The sequence below is a fragment of the Toxotes jaculatrix genome, chromosome 7, assembly GCF_017976425.1.
Source record: "Toxotes jaculatrix isolate fToxJac2 chromosome 7, fToxJac2.pri, whole genome shotgun sequence".
In the NCBI taxonomy this organism is placed as follows: Eukaryota; Metazoa; Chordata; class Actinopteri; family Toxotidae; genus Toxotes; species Toxotes jaculatrix.
The window spans coordinates 20,604,198-20,611,096 of record NC_054400.1 but is presented as its reverse complement, the minus strand read 5'-3'; positions in this window follow the sequence as shown (position 1 = coordinate 20,611,096).

Genomic DNA, 6,899 nt, shown 5'->3' with positions numbered 1-6,899 from the left:
ATGCTGGTGTGCGCAGCAGAGAGAAGTGCACCGGCTGGGGTGAGGGCAGGGCTGAGGCTGGGATTAGGCCAGATATTACTCCTTTCAAAAACACCACAGTACATGGCTGTGTTCTGCTCCGGTGGCTCCACTTAGCTGACTGACTGCAGTGTAATCAATATTTACTCATAACGGCCACACTGGGAGGTCATGACCTTTGGTGTTTGTGATTGGTTATAATCTTGAGTTAGAGCTCATAGATCCTGAACTATTGAAGAGGAAAAAAACATCACTCTTACTGAACAGTTACAGTAAAGTGTTCAGTGGTGATGATGCCATGGCACAGTAATATAGAACAAAAATCTGTTGCTGATAAGACATGTTGTAACTTAACTCAGTTAAATTCACAAACAGTACAAAACCTGTTTGCATTTTTTTTAATCTTCAAACATATTATTTGTCTGTTCAAACCATCAACATGTTTTTCTTCCCATGGTAAGGCCTTAAAGGTCACGCTGTCTTTATTACACCCAACATTTCATCTCTAAATCCATCTTCATTAAACACGGAGGGAGGACAATGGCCTTCCTTGCACTCTCAACACTTAACCTCACCAGGCACAACAATATTGTAAAAGTGCAAATCTCTCTCCAAAATGGCCCCACAGTTAATAATTAAGCCATGACATTTGGGGGAGACACCAAAAAATCCATATGGTGAAATTTACTAACCTTTTGAAAAGCTAGCGAGAGGAGGGCTGTTCATCTGCGGTTTATTTGGGCCGTTTTAGTCCTTATAATAAAACTGTCAAAAACACAACCAAAAGGCCGCACGGGTGCACAAAGGATGATTGTCTGCTGTTAACTGGAGGAGAGCATGAGGCTAATCAATGCACTCCAAATCAAAACTCTATTAGAGGAGCTTCGTGTCTGCGCAGGGGGGAGTGGGGGGGGGTGTGGGAGGTGGTGGTTCTGGACAGAAAGACACGACTGACAAATGGTATTCATATGTAACAATATGGATTATAATTGTCATGATGAACTGATAATCATGTTGGTTCCTGCTATGATCAAAAGGTCACATCAGGGCAAAGCAGCACTGACCTCTGTCTTCTGAAAATACTGATTATCAAGTTAGAACGGGTCATCCAGGAGGTCAAATGTGGCCCAGTGGTCATTAGATGATCTCTGTGCAATAGCAACTGTAGCAGTCTGTAGATACTGATTTACAGTTTTATATGGGTCTTTGGGAATTACTTAAAAGTGGATGTAATTTATATAAACAAAAGGTTTGTTTATATAATTGGTTTATATAAAGGTGTGCAATATAACAGACCTCTTTTCCAACTTTTCATGACAGAAGTTAAGCTATATTTTCAGAGCAAATGTAGGTGCTATAAATTCCCAGTGGTCTCTAGAATTAGCCCCTCACTGGAGTCATTAAGGGTATATAATAAATAGGGCATACACGACAGGAAGTGTGCCAAATACAGAATTCCTAACAGTTTGGTTTAGCTCTCACTGGCTGTTGACTTTCAGATTTACAGTCCACGCTCAACTCTGAGGGCACACTGCGAGTGATTTATCAGCCTCACAGGTGAGTTCTGTCGAAACATCCAGGGCTTAAATATACAGCTCAGGCTTCACCTTGTCCAGTGACGTATCCCACATCCAGAGGTAATGTTGTTTGTGAGAGCTGCTGTCAACGGCAACTCTGCCCAAAGTCATGTGCGAGCCAGAAGAGACCGCCTCCTCTCCTCTTTGAGTTCCTCCAAACAAGAAAAAAAAAAGAAAGAGTTAGTGTGAATTCAAACTTAAACGAGCTTTCAGATTACACTGATAAAATTTCTTTTCTCTATGAAAACACATTTTGGAAAGAGGAGTAACACACACACAAAAAGGGGATCTTTATTGACACAATTTGTAAATTGCCTGAGTAACCTGAACTGCATTGCATACTCTCTTCCAACTCTTGTGGTTAATGTGATTGCTGCCTTTATATGCCTCAGTGACAGATTTAATTCTCTGCTCTGGTTTGACAAATTCACATCCATGCAACACACTGACGAACAGAATTTTGCTTAGTCAGTGCTGCTGCTGTCTGTTTGCCAGAATGTAACTTAAGGAATACACACAGGTATCCGTTAGCTGTGCATGTCATGATCTGGAAAACACATCAGTACTAATTACTAATTATACTCTTCACTAAAGTAATACGTGACTGATCTGTGTTGTCACTGAGTCTTTAATAAAACAGACTGCCGAAGCTTCATGTGTATGTAAGCATAAACTATCCTCTGCTAGACCCAGAGTTAAAGGACAGAGATGATTCTAATCTGCAGCATTACACCACCTCATAGCCTGGAGCTGATACACTGATTATAAAAGCTAAATTCACTTTGTGGACAATTAGAATGTTTGCTTGAACTTTAATTTCTTTGAGGGTCTTATAGGAGCTAAAACTACCTTGCTAAAAGTTCTGAACCAAGGACTGATCCATGAATATCACCTGGACTACTTTTTTTGTTTGCCTTTTTTTTTAATGATGCTGCAGTATGGCACCAGGGAAGACATGAAGTATTGAAAACATTTCCAAGGAAGTTTGTACAGACAACTGTGACATATAACTTTGTTGATTCCTTGATCTTTCAACTAGTGCCATCATGAGGTTTACATGTGTGGTTTGGAGTGACAAGTCTCAACAACTATTTGATGCATTGTCATATAATTAAGTACACACATCGAAAGCACTGCTTAGTGCAGCCTCACAGAGATGCTATCATGGCTGTAGACTCTTGGTTTTGATATTTTATTGCTCTTGCTGTTGTTAGATCACAAATGGCACATGTGGTATTTTTGTTGATTGTGAACCAAAAAAAAAAAAAACATTTTTAGTTTTTGAATTCATCATCATGCCAGAAAATCTCACGACTGTGCCACTGATCAATTGCCAGATGAAATGGCAAATTGCTAAGTTCAGGGCGTCTGAGTTGGAAGAGAATGCAGGACTTTGGATTCCAACATCAAGGGAGAGGCTCCTGGAGGTTAGGAGTGCTGGCTTGTGTTAGACCTTAAGGTCATCGTTCCTTCAACTAATGCCCCTGGCATCACCTTCCTCCTTGACTTCAAACACTCTGGCTACATTCCTAGACCATGTACCAATAAGCACTAATAATGCAGAAAAATGAAAACCAAAACAGATGGGCTCCAATAGTGGTGGGGATTACTGAGCCGTATCCAGGGCTCTATCTGCACCCCTGGGCGCTGAGAGGTGAATCCTACACCATCTTTTTCTCAGCACAGCAACAAAGGTAGGAGGTGAAAAACAGTTGCAGCAATATGTTTACATGTCCCAGAAATGTCTGTGGAGAGATTCAAGTGGTCATTTGTTTTTAGACACGAGAGGAATGATTGTAATGGATTGCACCTGAGCCTTCCTTTGAGTTGCGACTTTACTGTATTTTTACTTATTACAAGATTTTGTGTATTACCAGTGCACCCTCCTCTGTGAGCAGTGTCCAACTGTCTGTATTGCATCACTTGTGGTATTTCAGTAAAATAGTTTCCCAGTCAATAAAGTAACAGTACACCACTGTTACTACATCTATGCTGGACCTGTAGCATGCAAACAATGTCTCATACAGTGGCAGCAGTGTTTTGTGCTGCTGACTGACACAATAAAGCAACGCACCGCTGTGAGGGCACGCTTGGATGTTTGGCTCTGACCCCTCTCTATGGTCAAAACCACAGCATAGTCTGTTATTTGATTATGCACAAGCCCTCAAGGCTCAAAGAATATGTGTCAGACACTGGTTAAAAGTCTCCCTTAACAATTAACCACACGCCATGGAAAATGCCCAACGAAAACACCCAAAAGCTCCCCCCTGCTCCCACTGGGGACTCACTGTGAACTCCTGTGAACTCTGTGAAATCATGAGAAGAAATCTAGACTGTACCGAACCCACAAACGTCTGAGTGCTGCTGGTCCTGCAAAGCAACAATTAATTGGACCTGCTTCGTTCAAAATAATGTAATATTGCTCTGTTGTAAAAGCGATGTTGAGAAATTACAACTGGGAATGCCAATAACAAGTACAGTAAATTCGAAATAATGTCCATTTCAAAATAAAAGCCTTGCATGGTTTGAGTGAGTCACTGCCTGACTGATGAAGTGATGGTAGGACATGCTGCCTCGCTGCCTACTCTTCAGCTACTGTCGTGGGTCATGCTGGGCTTTTATGGGGCAGCTGGGGAGAATCTTGTTTTAAATTAGCCTGAATAACAAATCAAGCGCCATATGTTTTTCATGGGTCGGGCAAGAGAAGCTAACAGTTAAAGAGAGAAAATGAATCACAAACCACCATTTGTGTCTCAGGTGGAAAATTTCAGGATTTTGGTTATCTAATGAAAATATTGTCACTAGACTCATTTCCTATGTGGTGCCAGAACGGCAGAAGAGTAAATGTGCGAACAGTTTACTGAAGGCTGACTCTTAACTCTCCGTGAGTTTGTGTATGTGTGCGTGTGTGTCTTCAGCTCAGGTTTCAGTGTGACTGTTTTCATATCGAGGCCACACTTACCTCAACCTCTAAGAGTCTTCTTTGGCCTATTCACATCTGAGTGCCAGCGAACAAGCTATGACATAGGTTATATTCACTCATTGCCTTTTACTGTTTGGCAAATTGGGGGCTTGAACTGCTTCAAGTGGGGACGGGAGGTAAGAAAAAAGCCAGAAGGGCATGAGGATGTAGAGTGTGGAGGTATAAATGGCCAATAAAATACATTCTGGGCAAATTGTGTTTTTGTTTTCTTTCTGTCTTCTCCAGCTAATACTGTGTACCCAGGGCCTGGGTGCAGCAGAGTAGGAGCCTGGACATTCTGGGAAAATGGAAGCATACGCTTGTGAAATTGAAGGAACAGTTAAAAATTTTGGAAAATGTGCTTATCTGCATTCTTGGCAATTGACACTAGTCTCATGTGTATGTTTTAAAAATGAAGTTACTGTCAACCAAAGGTAGGTTTTTTTTTTTTTTTAATCTTTATGTGCTAAGCTAAAACAACCTGCTGCTGGTCACATCTACATATTTACTGTACATGAGAAGGGAATCTCTCCTCCCACTGAAATCTAGAAAAGAAAGTAAATAAACTTAAAGTGTTGATGGGTGATGAAAGCCGGTGTATTTTAATCTTATCAGAGATTTTTTTTAAATTCTGATACTTTAGATTTATTATTTCCATTGACAAAAATACATTTTTATACACCATAGTTTTCTGGAACAGTGTTTCCAGGATCCTTGAAGCAACAGCAGACTGAGGACAGTGTTTGGTACAGAAATGGTTAATAAATTGTTGAGCAAGAATCTGTTTTGTTTTTGCTTGTGCTTTGTTTACCTGTGCTGTCTCACTTAGAGATCTGCCATCTTACTCTTTTCTCCTTTTCATGATAGGACCACAATACAAATATACTATATACTTTTCTGTGTTTTTATCCTTGACAGTTTAATTGTATGTCGGAACTGGGTATCGTCAATCAAGTGTATAGTTTTGGACAGAAAGAAGCACAATGATATTTTAGCAAAAGTATCATGCAAGAGAATTTATGGTTTTGGGAGGTTTACTCTCACATTTCCACCACAATGTCAGCGGCAGTGCCTTCTGTCCTCCTCTACACCTAAACACCTCTCTGTAAGCCCACCTGGCCTGCCCTTAAAAGGGAGAGGTTCAAACCAATTGTACTGTCTATCCTGTGCAAACACAATGTATGCTTAGCAACCCCGTCCATGTTTACTGTAAATGGGAGCCTTTGTAGCATCTGTTTACTCAGTCTTTCACATCTTTCACACTTTAATCCACATGTATACCAGAAACCTGAGGCAGACCTGTTCATTGTCTGCATGAGTCTCGCTGTTAGACAGTATTTACTGTTTCCTGTTCGACTTCACATAATTCTCTAACATCTCTTTGAAAGAAACTTCAGGAAAAAGGGGATAAGTTTCAAAAAGTCACAAACTACTTATTGTGTCAGTTGGGTTTGATCCAGTTTTCGGTTATTTGCATACAAATCTCACCCAATCAGGTCCCAGACTAGGATGATGTCACCACGCGGTGCTTCTAGGGATATATTCGCCTGCTGGTGTGACAAGTGAAGATAAATGGCAGTGTAACCTTGCCAACAAGTCCAACACCTGGCTGTCAGATTGAAGACCTGATAGTACAGACAGATATACATGCCACACTGCGCTCATACTCTAAACCTTCACAGATTTGACAATTTCGTGTGCTCAGGAACAGCAGCCAGGATTATTAAACCCTGTCATGAGTATGACATTAGGAATATATTGAGTCATAGTAACGTGGAACATCATGAATGTTTATCTGCATGGTCACGTTATTACACAGGCAGTGGGTGGAAGCTTGCCTGGCCACATTGAGAAGCTGTCAGGGAGATGAAGGAGCACCCAGATGGTACTTCCAAAAAACCGCCCGACAAGCCCTGAGGTTATAGGTGGGGCTCGCTTTCTAGTCGTGCAGCTGTACTGGTATGTCACCTGAACTTTTCTCCGACCTCACCCTCACTACATGAAACGTGTTTCTGCCTCTGCGTCCTCATTCTCTCACAGACAAGTCATACCTTGGAACGGTGACAAGCTTAGCATGAATATAACCTGCTGAAGTCAAACAACAACAGGGATGGGTGAATAAACAGGATGTGCACACAGTTGTTTGTTGATTGGACAAAGAGTCTAAAACCACACTAACGTCTCTGTGAGGCTGCTCTTTGGCATGACTACATACTAATACCAGCGTGCGAACATGCTCACAACAACAATGCTAACATGCTGACATTTATAATAGTTATGTTCAGTTTAGTTTACCGTGCTGGCATACCAACATTTGCTAATTACAGTAGCACTAAACACAA